Below are 16,990 nucleotides of genomic sequence, written 5' to 3' on the forward strand. Positions count from 1 at the left end.
GCACATGACCAGGCCTTTGAGCTAGGCCATGGCGATGTATGATTTTACACCGGTATGTTCCCCATTCACATTTCTGTTCTGTCCCTTTTCTACTGTACACCAAGAAGTATGTCTTATCCATGCTGTTTATAAGATGTGTAGTTTATATAGACTGTTTATAAGACATGTAGACAATTGCAGAGAGACTCCAGAGCAGAGGAAGGATGAAAGTCACGTCGTCCCATCCAGCAAGAGACCTCAAGCCCTTGGCCCTGACACACATGTTCTCATGACACCAGACCTTCAGACATGAGTGAAGACGTAGGATTAGACTAAGGAGTCTGATTTTGAGTGTTTCCTATATCTAAGAAATTGTACTAAATGATCTAAATATGTGATAGTTAATTTTATCTTGGCTGGTACCCAGTACCCAGATACGTGGTCAAGCATTATTCTGGATGTTTCTATGAGGTGTTTTTGGATGAGGTTTACAACATTTAAATTGGTAGACTCTGAGCTAAGCAGATCGCTCTCCATAATGTAGGTGGGCTTCATCCAAGCAGTTGAAGGCCCAAATAAACAAAGGTTGGTCCCACCCCACCTCCCCAGCAAGAGGGAATCATCCAGTGTTTGGGCTTTGGACATCCTTTGCAACATCAACTCTTCCTGGTTTTATAGCAAACTGTCTTTGGATTTGAACTATAATTCCTGAATCTCCAGCTGGCCAGACTCTTCTATCAGATTTTGGACTCATTAAGCCTCCACAATCACTTGAGCCAATTCCTTAAAGTAAATCTCTTTACACACCCACACCCACACACACACACACACACACACACTCACACACACACACACACACACACACACCCTGTATTGGCTTTGTTTCTCTAAAGAACCTTCATTAATACAACATATGTTATCTTATTTGAATTTTAAAAGGATCAAAGGTAGGTTCTATTGTGTTTTTTTTCTTATTTAACAAATGAGGACATGGATGCTTAAGGAGTCTAAGGAACATGTTATGGGTCACATAGCTAATTAGGTATGTTTCTGAGTATGTTGGTGATGTCTAATATGCCCTCTGTTTTCTCTTTTGTTCATCCAGCCATTCATTCATTTAACCAATATTTATCAAATAACTATGATGTACCAGGCACTGGACTAAGGGCTGAGGGTGGGAACTGAAATGAGGAAGGTTCCCTAAATGCCAGCCACTTAAAACCTACAGAGGAAATGGGCATGTAACAGTTGTTACAGAAAGTGTAGTCTGTGCTCAGAAAACAGTATTGAGAGAAGGGACATCGAAAACCTACCCCTTTGACAAGATAATAAGTTAAGCCAAGTTTTTAGCTCCATAAAAGACTTTTCTAAATAGGAAACAAGGAAAAGGAAACCACAGAGGTGTGTAAAGTCTGGAATGTCTAGAAAACTGTGAAAGCTTGGAATTAGCCAGAACAAAAGGAACATGTGGGATGTAAAGCAGAGAGAGAGAGGTTTGAATCACCTTAGAATCCCTCAGGGAATCAGAATCAGCATTTTGTTCATGTATGTATTCAAAAAACATTCCATACTTCCCTTATGCCAAGCACTTGCTAGTTCATGCTGTTTCTACTATGAACAAGACAGACATGATTCCTTCTTTACTGAGCTTATATTTTAGTGGAGAACAGAAAAAAGCAAGTAAATAAATACACTGCAAATTGTGGTAGGTGCGTGGCAATGACAGCTACGGCCTGGGGTAGAGACAAAGTGGGCGTGCACTTACTCTTCATAAAGTGGGTCAGAGAACTCCTAATAGATGGGAAGGAGCTACCCACAGGAAGAACAGAGAAGAATTGTTCAGCGGGGGTACCCTGGTGGCACAGTCGGTTAAGCGGCTGACTCTTGACCTCGGCTCAGGTCATGATCTTACGGTTTGTGAGTTCGAGCCCCATAACGGGTTCTGCACTGATGGTGTGGAGCCTGCTTGAGAGTTTGTCTCACCTCTCTGCCCCTCCCTAGCTTTCTCTCTCTCTCTCTCTCTCTCTCTCAAAATAAATAAATAAACTTAAAAAAATAAATAAAAAAGAATGCGTTCATGTTCTAGAAGTAGAAATCGCTGGTGCAAAGGCCCTAAGGTTGAAAATAGCCTGAGTTATTCAAATTACTAAATCAAAGAAGGGTAATAGAAGACAATGCCCAAAATACATAGGAACCGTGGACTAGAAGCATAGGAGATTAACCTCAATTTCCTTATCTGTAAAATGGAGAAGATAATGGCTTTGAATTTAATAACTTATGTATAATCACAATTCTTGCTACTGTTATTTATGGACATAAACATTTCAAATACAGTTTAAAGAAATAAAAGTCTACTAACAAAAATCAATATTTGCTAGACTCAAAATCAGACTGTCATAGTAGTGACTGGTAGTGTGACTTCCGAAGCTAACATTCATCGTCTGTAGCAATCTAGAAAAAGATATCCCATGCAGTTGGAAGATCAAAACTGAAAAAAAAAAAGTAGAGGGGTGCCTGGGTGGCTCAGTTGGTTGGGAATCTGACTTCAGCTCAGGTCATGATCTCACAGTTTGTGAGTTCAAGCCCCATCTCGGGTTCTGGGCTGACAGCTCAGAGCCTGGAGCCTGCTTCTGATTCTGTGTCTCCCTCTCTCTCTGTTCCCCCCTCACTCTCTCTCTCTCTCTCTCTCTCTCTCTAGAAGATAAATAAACTTTAAAAAAAGAGTAGAATAATCAATTCTGAGAAAAATGAAAGACCCAGGAATAAAATTTTAAAATATATAAAATTATCTCATTGTATATATATTTATATATATTATTAATTATATATATAATTATCTCCTTAAATGTATATGTGTCTAATTTTACTTTCTCAATTCTTTGAGCTGTATAAAGAAGTATTTATTTTTTTTAAAAGAGGAAATTTAAAGACAAAGCAGACAAGTGACTTACATAAATTGATATGTTTAGTTGGTATCATATTTAGAAATGAAGCTCAGCCAACTAGATTTTCAGACAGTGCTATCTCTCCCACTTCACTTTGCCAAGCGAGTATCCTTTATTTTTTCTCCAATATGGATATTTGGAGATACATTATTCACTTTGGGTGGTCTTAGGATACCAGTAAATGGGCTAAAGAAATCAAGCACTAACTGTTGTCTGAAAGGGTTAAGATACTGCCCTTAGAAAGGAGCTTATTACCTGGCAGGATCTGATCTACTTCTGTCCTATGAAGTTAATTCAATTAACAGGAAAGCCATTAGACACACTATTATCTACCCAGAGCTGTAACTTTTCCTCTTACCCACAGATGCACACAATTCAGCAAACAGCCTGCAGAGTGAAAATTTGGACCAGATCCTTAATGATTCTGTAAGGTTCATGTAGTCTAGCTCTCGCTTTTATTAATTAATATGGTAACATTAATTAATATGGTACCTCATTTATTAATATAGATTTTCTGCTTAAATTTTTAAAATTACAGATGACATCTTTAAATTGAATAGTCGCATTTGGGTTGGAAACATGCACAGCTGATTGTCCCTTTGTGTTAGCCTTTCATCAACTGATGCAGAGCATTTATAAACTGATATTGGCTATCATTGTTTTCATACTTACTGTTCTCCTAATATGCACTATAAACTGCTGTGCCATAAACAAGCCAAGTCATTTTGCCACTGGTAAATAGTGTATAGTAGTGAGTCATATTGATTTATGTATCTGCAGGTGTTTATTTATAGAATTTATATAGTGCTTTTCCATATGCTGTGTTCTGCAAGCGCCAACAGCCTTCTGTGTACTCCTTTGTCTTTCTACTTCCATGACTTCTTTATTCCACTACCATTGATAAATTCATGTGTATATACTGCTGGCAGTTTTTAAAGACTTGCATTAGTCAACATATGGGTCAAGACCTCCTTGCTTCCCAATATATTTTTTATGTGTTTCTATTGAAAATAAGATCTACCTCCCTATCAATAGTGCTGGTTTCTTCATCTTTCCTGGCCTTCAGTGGTATCCATCTGCATGGATCTAGGTATTTGAGCCAAGATAAAACACCAAACACACACACACACACACACACACACGTGTGCATAGCGATTTAAGATTACTGAAAAGGTTCCATCTGCATATTTTTCATGGAGTTGTAAGAACCTGAGTGGAAGATAAGAACCTTTCAATTCGATTTATGTCTTTAGGTAAGAAACTCAAAACTTCTTATTTACTCTCTTTTAAAAGAACCTCTTTTGAGTGGAAGGGGGAGGGAGAGCTTAGGGATTTGGCACAGGACTATGGGAAGTTAATCATGAATTTTTAAATATTCCATTTCTGTTTTGCAATATTTGGGAGACTGCACCTTGCTCCTCCTTCTTATAGGCTGTGATGTTTCGATGAGGCTTCACCAACGTACATGGCTGCAGTGGGGGCATGGAACATTTAATAATGAAAGTTCATTTTTTCTTCTGAGACTATGGTATAAATAATTTTTATCAGACTACAAAGTCCTGCCGACAGTTATGGCCAATGACAATGCCTTCTACCGTAATACGATTCTGAGCTAACCCTCTATATAAAACCTTTGAAAGTTTCCTAAAGACAAGAATGTGGTAGTTTTATATTCTTTTCCACTAAAGTTAGCAGTATACGGGCGCCTGGATGGCTCAGTCAGTTGAGCGTCTGACTTCGGCTCAGGTCATGATCTCGCATTCTGTGAGTTCGAGCCCCGTGTCAGGCTCTGTGCTGACAGCTCGGAGCCTGGAGCCTGCTTCAGATTCTGTGTCTCCCTCTCTCTATGCCCCTCACTCACTCACGTTCTATCTCTCTCTGTAAAAAATAAATAAACATTAAAAAAAATTAAAAAAAAAAGATTGCAGTATAGGAGTCCAAGGACCTAGCAAAGCAAAATGTAGATGAAACATCTACACGAAAGAGAGGAGGGAAAAGATCAGAGCCTCCAAAATCTATGTGTGCCACCCCCACTTCTCTGAATTTCAAATGTATATATCGGAGTGTTTATTGGACAGTGGGTTTTCAAATACAAACCCTAAAGCCCATCGTGCTTAAAAGTCAGCCCTGTGTCCTCCTTAGCTCATATCTTCTTTCCCTTCTTTGTGTACAATAACTTCACCTTGCATACTGCAAACATTTCATAACCAGAAACAAAAACACTACCCACGAAGGAAAAGCTGATAAGAACTACATTAAAATCAGAAGTTTCTTTTCATCAAAAGATCATTAAGAGAATGAACAAATCACAGAGTGAGAAAATACATTTGCAATACATGTAACTGACAAAGGACTCATGTACAAAACATAAAAACAACTCCTTCAAATCCATAAGAAAAGACCACCAACAGAGCAAATGGGTAAAAGACATGAATAGACACTACACAGAAAGAGGATATCCCAATGACGAATACATGTATAAAATGGTGCCTAACTTCATTAGTCATCAAGGTGTTGAAAACCAAAACACTACGATTTCAGAAGCCAAATCTTGAATAAGATGCAACCCACAGGATAGGAAAAAAATCTGAAAGAATCATAGCAAATAGAAAATTCTGAAGCTGCCTGGCCCCTAACCAGATTGTGTAATTGAGCAGTTAATAAAATTTAGCCTACAAGTTCCATGCTGAGGCAAAATGAGAAATGAAGTACTCTTAATCTTCATGCATTATAAAAGATTTATTTACTTAGGAGAGGAAGTTTATTAATTTCTGCATCAAGCAATGTTTTAATGAATGAATGACTGTCAATTTCAGAGTTTAGAAGATACCTTCCTTAAAGAAGATGTTCATGATCCTAAACAGACCCACCTGGAATTTGTCAGGCAGTTAAAATTTTTAGATGGCTTGCCTGGTACTGTAAAGAAAACCATACTTGGCATATTACTATTAAATCAACCATTTTTACATTTAGCCAAGAGGTGTTTAGAAAACAACACTCTTAATCACTACACTTTAAATAGTAGAGGCAGTTCCATATTTATCAAATAATAATTATTAAAAACTTTCAGGTGTCAGGGATGCCCAAATTATCATGAAATTATTGGTCCTAAATGTATATACATTTAAGTTTTGGATCAATTTTGTCAGGTGGGAAACTGGATATTCTTTTAGTTGCACAGAACAGAGTCCTACTAAAAATATCTCATACCACAGAGTATGGTGAGGGATATGGTAGCACAAAGTCTAATTAGGTGTTGCTAACATTCACTCAAGCAAGAAAGTTCCAGAACTTAAACTAATAAGGCAGCAATAGTGGGGTTAGGGAGGAGGGAATGGACTATCAATATATTTAGCAATAGAGTTGAGAACAACATACATTTATTAAGAATCAGTAGATATTAGCCACCGTGTAGAGTAATGAGAAAACACTAGGAAGACACGGTATTATATACTTCTAATAGAATGTTGAACTAACAGTTATGGAAATCCCAATGGAGGCATCCTTGAATCCATCTGGGGAAGACAAAGGATGCTTCTCAGAGAATATATACCAGGTGAACTGAATCTTGCGGAGAGGTGGTACGATGTACCGGCTTAGAATGCCGATTCTGGAATAAAAATCCCTGTGTTTGAATCCTGGTTCTCTCCTCTCAGCTCTGTCTCCTTGTGGAAGGTACTTAATAATCCAAACCTGTTTTCTCAGTTGTAAACAGAAGTAGAAGGGAGACTGCTGATAACAACTAACACTTAAAGCTGTCAGTACATGTCAAGTCCTATTCCAAACACTGCCTCCTGTACTCCTGTTACCCGTCACCACAATCCTAGGAAGTAGGTACTAGTATTCTTGCCAATTTAGAGATGAGGAAACTGAGGCACTGGGTACTGAGCTGTGAAACAATTTGTACAAGCCCCACTGGTTGGTGAATGGCAGAGCTAAGATTTGAACACACACGTTCTAGTTCCTGAACCCAGGCCATTAGCCAATATACCACTCTCAACAATCAACTTCTCCGCATTAGTATGAGGTCAAAAGGAGATAATGCATGCAAAGTGATTACCACAATGCCTGCATATGGAAGATGTTTAATAAATATTAGTTTTTATTATAGTAATTTATTATGTTATTTATATATAATACATACTATTATAGTAGTTTATTATATTACTTATATATAATATATATTAGTAAATACTATTATATTATTTATTAGTTTTTTTATAGAACTAATAAATACTAGTTTGATAATACTGATCATAATATAATATCAAACAGTAATAAACATTAGCTATTTGGAACGGTGCTGCTGCATGGTAAGATCTGCTGGCTGGACTTTATAAGGAGTACAGAGGAAGGAGCTAGGCAGCTGTCCTCAGGTGGGAGACCAGAACCTCCACTTCCAACTTCCCTGGTGGTAAGTGGTAGCAGTTGCTCTGCCCAGGACCAGCTTCCTGGCACAGGCTCTTTGGGCCTGACAGGCAGGAGAGCTGTAGTCATCCCATCGACAGTCATTTTCCAAGGACCAAGGATCAGCCAAGCCCTGTGCCAGGTTTCTCATGGGATGTAAAACTGAACAAAATAGCGGCTGAGAGTTCAGGTTCTGGAGACAGATTTTCTGGGTTCGAATCCCAGCACTGCCACTTAGCAGCTTTAGACTTGGGACAAGTTACCTAATCCCTCTCTGTATCACTTCCCTTGTAGGAAACAGACCTCGTTGGGCTGTGTGCAGACGAAAAGGGCTGATACACCAAGTCCATAATCATGCGCTTTGCTCAGTGCCCCTTCCACGCTGTCCCACCCCACACTGCCAGCCTGAATTTCTCGTCTGTACTAGAGCAGTTACACCCATGAAGTGCTTTCCAACTCTTTATTTTCCTCTCTTGTAGCATAGAATTTTAAAAAATATTTATAGTGAAATATAATACATAAAACACCCCAATGCCTTAGCGTGTGCTTTTCCTTGTTCTGTTTTGCGCTTCATTATCTCGCACAAGGAGTAAATTTCATTTCTTTCTTCAAAAGCTACCCTCAAGAAGTCAGGGCCTCCTCTCTGAGGGCACCTGCGGACAGGACAGTTATTCATTCCCTCCTGGTCACGTCTCTGCTCCTTCTGTATCTGCCTATTGGCGCACAGGTTGCAAGCTTTCCCAGGGCCAGGTGCAGGGCTGGCCTAGTGTAGGCTGGCTTATTGTAGATTATTTATTATAACAGCTTTATTAAAATATAATTCACATAACATAAAATTCAGCCACTTAAAGCGTACAATTCACCAGTTTTTAGTATATTCAGTGAGTTATGCAACCATCAATCGCCACAATTCATTTCTTCACCTTCAGAAAGAAACCTCATACCCACCAGCAGTCACTCCGCATTCCTTTCCCCCCATCCCCCACCGGGAAAATATTAATCTACTTACTGCCTATGGATTTGCCTATTCTGGATATTTCATAATGGAACCACATAATATGTGATCCTCTGTGACTGCCTTTTCTCATTTAACATAATGTTTTCAAGGTTCATCCATGTTGTAACACATACCAATGCTTCATTTCTTTTTATGGCTGCATAATATACCAGTGTTTACCCATTCATCAGTCGATGAATTTTTAGACTGCTTTCACTTTTTTGGCTGTTATTCATAAACCTTCTACAAACACTCATATATGACGTGGACATGTTTTTATTTCTCCTGGGTATATGTCCAAGAGTGGAATTGCTAGGTCACATGGGAACTGTGCTTAACCTCAAGGAACTACCAGATTGTTTTTCCAAAGTGGCTGCACCATTTCACACTCCCACCAGCAATGTATCGGAGGGCAATTTCTTCACATCCTCACCAACATCTGTTAATATCTATCCTATTATTCTGATCAGATAGCTATCCCAACAATGTGAAAATGGTATCTCATTATGGTTTTGACTTGCATTTTGCTGATAGCTTATGAAGTTGCACATCTTTTCATGTGTTTATTTGTTATGTTTATATCTTCTTTGGAGAAGTATCTATTCAAGTTTTGCTTATTTTTAATTAGGTTGTCTTATTTAAATTGAGTTGTAAAAGGTCTTTATATATCCTAGATACAAGTCCCTTATTAGATATATAGTTTCTTCCCATTCTCTATGTGCCTTTTTACTTTCTTTATAGTGTCCTCTGAAACACAAAATTTTTAAAATTTGGCTGATGTCCAACTTATCTACTTTTTAATTTTGTTTCTTATACTTTTTGTGTAATATCTAAGAAACTATGTAATGCAAGGTGACAAAACTTACACCTATGTTTTCTTCTAAGATTTTTATATTTTTGGCTTTTACATTTAGGTTTTTTAGCCATCCAAGTTAAATTTTTTAGAATAATGTAAAGCAGGGTTCCAGCTTCATTCTGTTTCACGTGGATGTCCTTTAATCCCGGAGCTGTTTCTTGAAAAGACCGTTCTTTCCCCTGTAATAACATTTTTTACTTAAATGGCATCCTACCTGGCTCCTCCTTCAGGGATCTCATAGTCTGACGATGGAGACTGGTAGGTACACCAGAAAAATCACAGTGCAACATAACAACGTGTGAGCCTAGAAAAGTACAAGACTTAGCTAGGAATCTCTTCTTCTCCTAGGTTTCTGGACTTAGCCCTGATATTGAACATAGAGTTACCACAAGCAACAGTTCTCTCTTCCTATGAGATATAGTTAAAAGTGAAACTTGTCCCTGCACTGATGGTGTGAAGCTTACTTGGGATTCTCAATCTCTATCTCTCTCTCTTTCTGTCTCTCTCTCTCCCTGCCCCTCCTCTACTTACACTGTCTCTGCCTCTCTTAAAATAAATAAATAAACTTAATTTAAAAAAAAGTGGCACCTGCATAATTCCTGAATTTCTGGAAGGTACTAGCTAGTCTTTCCACCCATATGCATTTCCCAGCAATTAGTAATCACCAGGAATAAAAGCCCAGAAAAAAGGTGGATATTCCTCAGTTTTTTAAAAAAGGAAATCTTAAGTAGGATAAAAATACCCAAGGATCTAAGGCAGGTCTCCCCTAGAGAACAGCTCCCATTGCCTTTAGGGACACCATCCTGGCCTGGGTTAAATCAGCCCATTAGTTTTAAACAGAGAGTCACCACATTGCCTTTCCCTGCCTTCTGTCTTGTTTTTCATTCTGAATCTGGGCGCCTGGCTTCTCTGCAGATATGGCTGAAATCACCAAACTCAATTAGCCAGAAGGGCTGCAGTACCTGCCCTTGGATGTCTGTCCGGGGGTGTCACAAAGGCTGCGGTGAAGGTCTGGAGATTGAGCAGGCTTTTCAATCACAGCTTCCTATTTCAGAGTTTGAGTCAAACTTTGGACTTGGTATTTCTAATGGTGAAGAAAACTTTGACATGAAATGACATCATTCGTCAACGTTTTGCCATTTATCTCTCAATTACAATAAGCTAATAATGCACGTAGAATTATTTTCTTCCCTTAATCTGACAGTATGTTTATGGATGTGCACAAGTACAAATATGCTGCGTTCTGTAACTATGCCTTTCCAGTAACAGAAGCAATCTGTGTAATAATTGGTATTCATGGGCCGGTTGGCTCAGTCAGTTAAGTGTCCAACTTTGGCTCAGGTCATAATCTCGCGGTTCGTGAGTTCAAGCCCCACATCGGGCTCTGTGCTGACAGCTCAGAGCCTGGGGGCTGCTTTGATTCTGTGTCTCCCTCTCTCTCTGCCTCTCCCCTACTCACGCTCTGTCTCCTCTCTCTCTCTCAAAAATAAATAAATATGAAAAAAATAATTAGTATTCATTGATTAGCATGGAGGTTTATAAACACAGAATTTTACCCATAAAGATGTAAAATATTCTTTTGTTAAATAAAGAACCATCCTAAGGGGCTACTACCATTTGCTTCAATGTGTAGCATCGCTTTGCTGACCACCCGTGGAAGCTGTGTTGACCCTGCCAGCACCTGGCTATCTGGCAGACCCCATAAGCAGCTGGAGAAGAAACTTCAGTGTTGCTTCTGGGTCTTCCACATAATTAGCCTGTTCATAGGCCATCTTGGGTTGCTTTGATTTCACCGTCGCCATTTCTTTCAATCTGAAGAATTTCTGTGCGTCTCTTCCTTTTGGGACTAAAATCATTAAGTTCTTTCTTTCTCTGGGACACTAACTTCTTTTATATGTCTGGCAGCTCTCTGTCCCCTGCATCCATCTCATTATGAAATGCCCCACAGACCGAAGGAGGGAGGTGTTTATATTTGATAATGCTGTCATCAAATTAACGGGTCTTGTTAGAAGGAAATTACAGATTTGGGGCTCCTTAATAGAATAGATTCTTAGAAAACCTCATCCAAAGAACACAAAGGTACTCAAAGGGCATTGAATTTTGGCGATGTCCGCTCTGATGGGCAGACATGCTCAACTATAGGTGCTGGGCTAATCAAACCGGGCTGGGATCAATGTTAACCTAATTTGGATATCCTCAGGCCTCACTAGCCTGTGTGGACCAAAGAGGTCACATTAATATCATGAAATAGATGTCAATGCTTAATTAACCCTTACCTGCAAGCCTACCTGTGTCAGTCATTTTGTGAGAGAGCACACCCCTCCCCCAACTTCCAACAACAAGGAAAGGAGTCCCCAAGGGGCTGTGTGCCAGCATGGGACCTGGGGACACCGGTGCACTACCACTGGAAACCTGGATTCACTTTATACCACACCTTGTTCACATTGTGCCAGTACACAGAGCCACCAAGCCTTTTAATCCTCTTAGTGCTACATCAGCACTGCTTTGGGGTAAAAAGAATAAAAGCAGCCCAAACTCCATGTATCGCTTTCTGTTAAAAGGGTCCAATAAGGTGATCCTAATATTTATGGAGTCTGGGGCAAAAGTATAAATGGAAGGCCCCCAGCCCCAACCAAACCTTTCTCTCTGACCGCCTCTGGCCCTCTGTAAGTGGCCTCTGACGCATGCCTATAGGCACCTCAGCACAAATGTTCAGGTCAAGGGAGAAAAAAGAAACTTCCCTTCCTCCAAAGAGCTTGCCCCTCTGCCTAGGAGTGGGCATATCGCATGGTGGGGTCCACCTTCAGGAAGAGGACCTGTGAACAGGCCTGCGCAAACCTTAGAAGTGCTGTTGAGCTGCTGGAAATTCTGCGTTTCTGAATCACAGTTTCAAGGATCTCTCCTTCCTACAAGATTCTAATCTCAGCCTAGAGGGGACACCCTTTCACAGTAACAGAGCAATGGTGCTTAATCATTTGCTGAGCTTTGTTGCAAATGTAACATTCAAGATAATGACTGCTGTCAGAAATGTGCATTGGTTGGGAGGCAGTGATATGCACAGCAGTAGCTTCCAAACATTTTTTTTTTTTTTTTTGGTCTCACATGAGGTTCTCTCCATGGTCTTAAAGGATGAAACAGATGAAAGTGGAATTTCTGTGGTTGAAGGGGGCCAAGAATAGAAGTCCTATGTGCCTGCCTGCCTTCCCTTCTTCCTCCTTTCTTTCCCTCCTTCCTTCCTTCCTTCTCTCTCATGTATTCATGCATTCATTTAACAACTACCCAGCGTGTGTTCTAGGCTTGGTGATTTTAATACAAAGATAGACAATATCTCTCCTCGCAAGGAGTTTACAGTCACTTTTCCACACCCTAGAGTTTCAAGGGACACATTTTGAAACCCCAAATATAGAAGAAGAAAGAACTTGGGCCCTGACATTAGATCTGGTCTGAGTTTCTGTCACTGAGCAGCAGTGACCTACTGGACTCAAGATTAAGTAAGGCTGTAATATTAACTTCACAGGATTGTGGTAAGAACTGTGATAACTCAGGAAGCAATCAGCATGTAATTGACTTTCTTATATGTTCTTTCTCTCTTCTTTCTCCCCAGTTGGTGTTTATATGTCTTTTCCCAGTCTATCTGGTCCCCCTTAAGACCAAGAGACACATATGCAGGGTACATGACCAGTCAGGAGTGGAGTTTGACTCTGGACCAAATGGTAGTTGTTTGGGGGGTACAGTATTCATTAATCTGTGCTACAAATGATAAAACACATATATTGATGGGAAATGTACAATGAGTGACATAATTGGCACTTATTCCTAATAATAAGCTGGCATAAACATCTATCTTGTTATTTACCTCTCCTCCTAACAGGTCTTTTTTTTTAATTATTATTAGCCCGACAGGCAATTGGTAATTTCTCTTTGCTAGGAATTAAATGTTTTGTGAATAATAACTCATTTAATCTTTATAGTGCAAATATGAGGACACCAGGGCCTGAGAGGTAAGGTCATTTGTCCAAGTTCTCATGGCTACTAGATGGCAGAGCCGGGTTCTAATCCCACCAGTCTGGCTCCAGGATTTGGACTCCTAACCACCCCACCCTGCTCCCACCTCACGCACCTTTCATCAAATAATCATCCTTTTCCAGCTATTCTTCTTATTAGAAAGCCCTCCTTTCTCCTCTTCAGTTATCAAATCCCATGTATCCTTAAAACCTATATCAAATCTTACTGAGAGTGTGCAAATTGTCGCAATGGGGTCATAAGAAATGGTTTTGCTTGGATAAGATGGCATTACATTTTTTTAAGTCAACATCTTAAAATACAAAGATTTCACATTACACTCTTGATTTCTAAATCCCTTTGAAATCCACCAACCCAGCAACCATCAGTTCTAGAGGAGATGGTATATTTCAAGTGGCCATGCTGAGACAGTGTGTGTTTTTGTAAAGGAAGTGTTACCAGAACAAAGCCACACCCAATCACTGACCAAATTGTCTAGAGCTGCTTTCATGGGTAAGAGTTGCATAGCGGAGCTGCAACAGAGTTTCATAGTCAAGTTGTCACAGACAGTGTGGGATGTGAAGCCTATAATATTTATTATGTGGCGCTTTACAGGGAAAGTTTGCTGACCCCTGAGCTAAAATTCAAAGCAACCGCCCTTTAAGGCAGGGCTCTCCAGGTGGACAGACACCCGGGCTTCATCCCTCACATTGCCCACCTGGCCCCTGCAAACATGCAAGTTTCTTCCCTGTTTATGGGGTTTTAGAACCTCTCACCACGTGGGCTCATGCCTCTCCCTTTCCTTTAACCAAGTCAGTACTCGCTTCTGCCGTTGTCAATCAAACCAGCCACGTTAACTTGCCCTGGGTTAGTTGCAGAAATGTATCCTTCCTGTTGCAAGTTTGTTAGTTTTGTCTCCGCAGGGCAAGAACATATTTTCACTTCTTTTGCATGCCCCTAAGGCTTGACAGTACGTGGATAAAACAGGAGATGCTTAGTTAATATTTTTATTTGACTAATTGTCAACCTGAGGTACCCTAACCTTACAAAAGAATAAAGAAATACTAAAATAGATATTTTGCTTCAAGAAGAAAACCTGGAGGGGAAGATGCACATTTCCCATCTGACAACTAGAAAAGTTACCTGTGCCAACTTCATCTAATCGCCTGGCTGCTCTCCGCACACCAGGCCGGAAGGGGGGGTGGGGGTGGGAGTGGGAGGGGGTCTGAAGAGAGGGTGCTGCCCACGTCCCCCTGCAAGAAGTGCTCCTAGGGTGGTGGCCTCTGTGGCTGGGTTTTGAGGGTTTGTTCGTACACAAAAGCACCTAGCTCCATGTCTGGGGGCAAGTTCCTATTACCTCACTTCATGTTATATAATTATATAAGTTATACAAAACAGAATGTGCAGCCAGAACTAGAACAACCAAGGAGCATGGCCTCTCCAGCCTTGGGGTTGGATTTTTTTTTTCTCTCCAGGTAAGGAAAGCATAGGGAGGGAAAAAAAAGCTGGTTAGATGGCTGGAACATTCACTGACATCCCTTTTTAGTAGTCCAGAGTACCTGGGCTAGTCAGCCACCTCCCCTGGCCTCAGTCTCCTTCCTTCCACGGTGCCTCAGTGATTTCTGTCTGTGGTATTATTTCTATTATTTCATTACTAAACAAACACCCTTCCAATCTACATATTTCTTTTCTAAAATATATCAGTACTAGCATCCATGTCTTGCCTAGGGGTGGGAGCCTAAGGCCTCTTTAACATGACCTTATATATCTCTGCCATGATTCAATATTACATATTGGTCTTTCAGCCTGAATCTCAGAGGTAGTGTCTTATTCTCAAGATGAGTGGAGAGAAAAGGGAAGGCATCACCCCAGAGTTGTCCCAAGTACCAGCTGCATGACTGAAGGTGGGTACTGTAGGTTGCCAACACCAACCTGAATGCCAAAAGTCAGTAAGAACTCAAATCTCCAATATACACAGGCTTCATTGGAACCAGAAATGTTAGGCCCTCAAGGCCATACTCGAATCTCACTGAGGAGGTCACTCCTCAGATTGAATTAGGATTATCCAGTTAGTCCCTAAATTTTGATTCTTGGTTTCAAAAAAGTGGGGAAGAGCTGTTTTCTCTAAGGCAAGAATCCAGCACAGTCGGCCATGGCTGTGACCTCAATCCTAATGCCGTCCCTTCTTTCTGGGAGCCTGCCAGGGACATGTGAAAATGATAGACAACCTCCCAAGGAGGAGGTGGAGTGCAGTCAGGAAATGATGGGTTACACCAGGTCATTTCACTTACTAGATCAAAGTGAATCTGTGAGTATAGTTTCTTAATCCCTTATCCACAACCTCATTGCCACACATGGTTCATATTTCAGGATTTTTACACATTAGGAAAAAACTGCATATGCATATCCTGTATATCATGTACTTTCCCAAAAGTCAAGGCAACACTCCATATACAAAATCATTAATATTTCCGGATCGCTGTATTCACTCTAAGGGCAATGAAAATGCTGCAATAGACTCACATCATCAGCAGTTCAGATTTCACCCCCAAACGAGTCAGGTCAAGTTAGTTTTGCTGACAAATGATGTTACCAAAAGAAAACAAGAAACAAACAAACAACAACAATAAAACCACCACAACAAAACCTTCTTGGTTTTTGAAGCTTTTTAGATGGCACAGTTGTGGGAAAAGGTCATGGACCTGTAGAGCCAAATAAAACTATGAATTGATTACAACCACGTCTTGACTCATCTTTAGTGTTATCTCAGCACAATGGGAAACAATGTCATGCCCCAGGACCCTGGCTCAGGCTCAGGCTCAGGCAGTCTCTCCTGGCATTCTTTCCCTGCTGGCTGTAGGCCTGAAAGGCTGAGACTGCTTGCTTCCTTCCGTTTGTCATGTGGGACACACAGATCTCTAATGTTGGAAGATGCTTCTCTCCAGAAGGGCGATGTCACTTCCTGATCACTCCCAAAGATGAATGCTCAGCATTTCTCATTTTACACTCTTTACTGCTAAACATTACAGAGACCAGAGAGGAGTGGTGGAAACTAATAGCATTAACAATAGTACTAACAGTAATAATAAGTGTTAGTATTTACTGAGCCCTTACTATGTCTTATCCATTACCCTACTGGCTTGTTTAAATTATTTGGTTTAACTTCAAAGTAAGTCAATAACATAGGTACCTGGATTATCTACATTTTATAGATAAGGTTACTGATGCAGTGATAGGTTAATTTGCAAACTTAAAAAATTCCTAACTTTATTGATGAGATGGTAATATTACAACTGAGTTAGATTCTGGGTCTCAGTATGTTGGTTTTTAATTGTGGATAGATGGTACATCATTCCTTCTTCCCTCCAAGAACCCTCTTCTTCAAACATTAGGATTTTAGAGACAATTATGACAGAAAAGTAGAAGCCACTTTTCCCCCCAAGTGGATAATTGACTTCTTCCAGGGCTTTCTGACTGTGAAAAATGTTGCTCTCCCTTTCCAAGTTTTCTCACACACAATCTAAACCAGACCAAGTCCACTGCTGCCTCCAAAACTTTCTATTGTAATTCCTATCAACTACTAGTAGAAATCAGAAACCTTGAAGTAAGTCTTGCTGCTTCAAGAACTCTATATCAGTTTTCCTGTAAAAGGACTATGGGAGTGATCTGAGCCAGCCAGTAAGGTTTAGTAAATGCGATAGGGAAATGCACTGGCCAGAGTGAGGGATGATCCCAGTTTAATTTAACAAGTTAGTTCAGAATTCACCAATAATTAGACAATCGCCTTGTGTTCCCTAGAAATGT

This window comes from Prionailurus viverrinus, chromosome C1, assembly GCF_022837055.1.
Source record: "Prionailurus viverrinus isolate Anna chromosome C1, UM_Priviv_1.0, whole genome shotgun sequence".
Taxonomy (NCBI): Eukaryota; Metazoa; Chordata; class Mammalia; order Carnivora; family Felidae; genus Prionailurus; species Prionailurus viverrinus.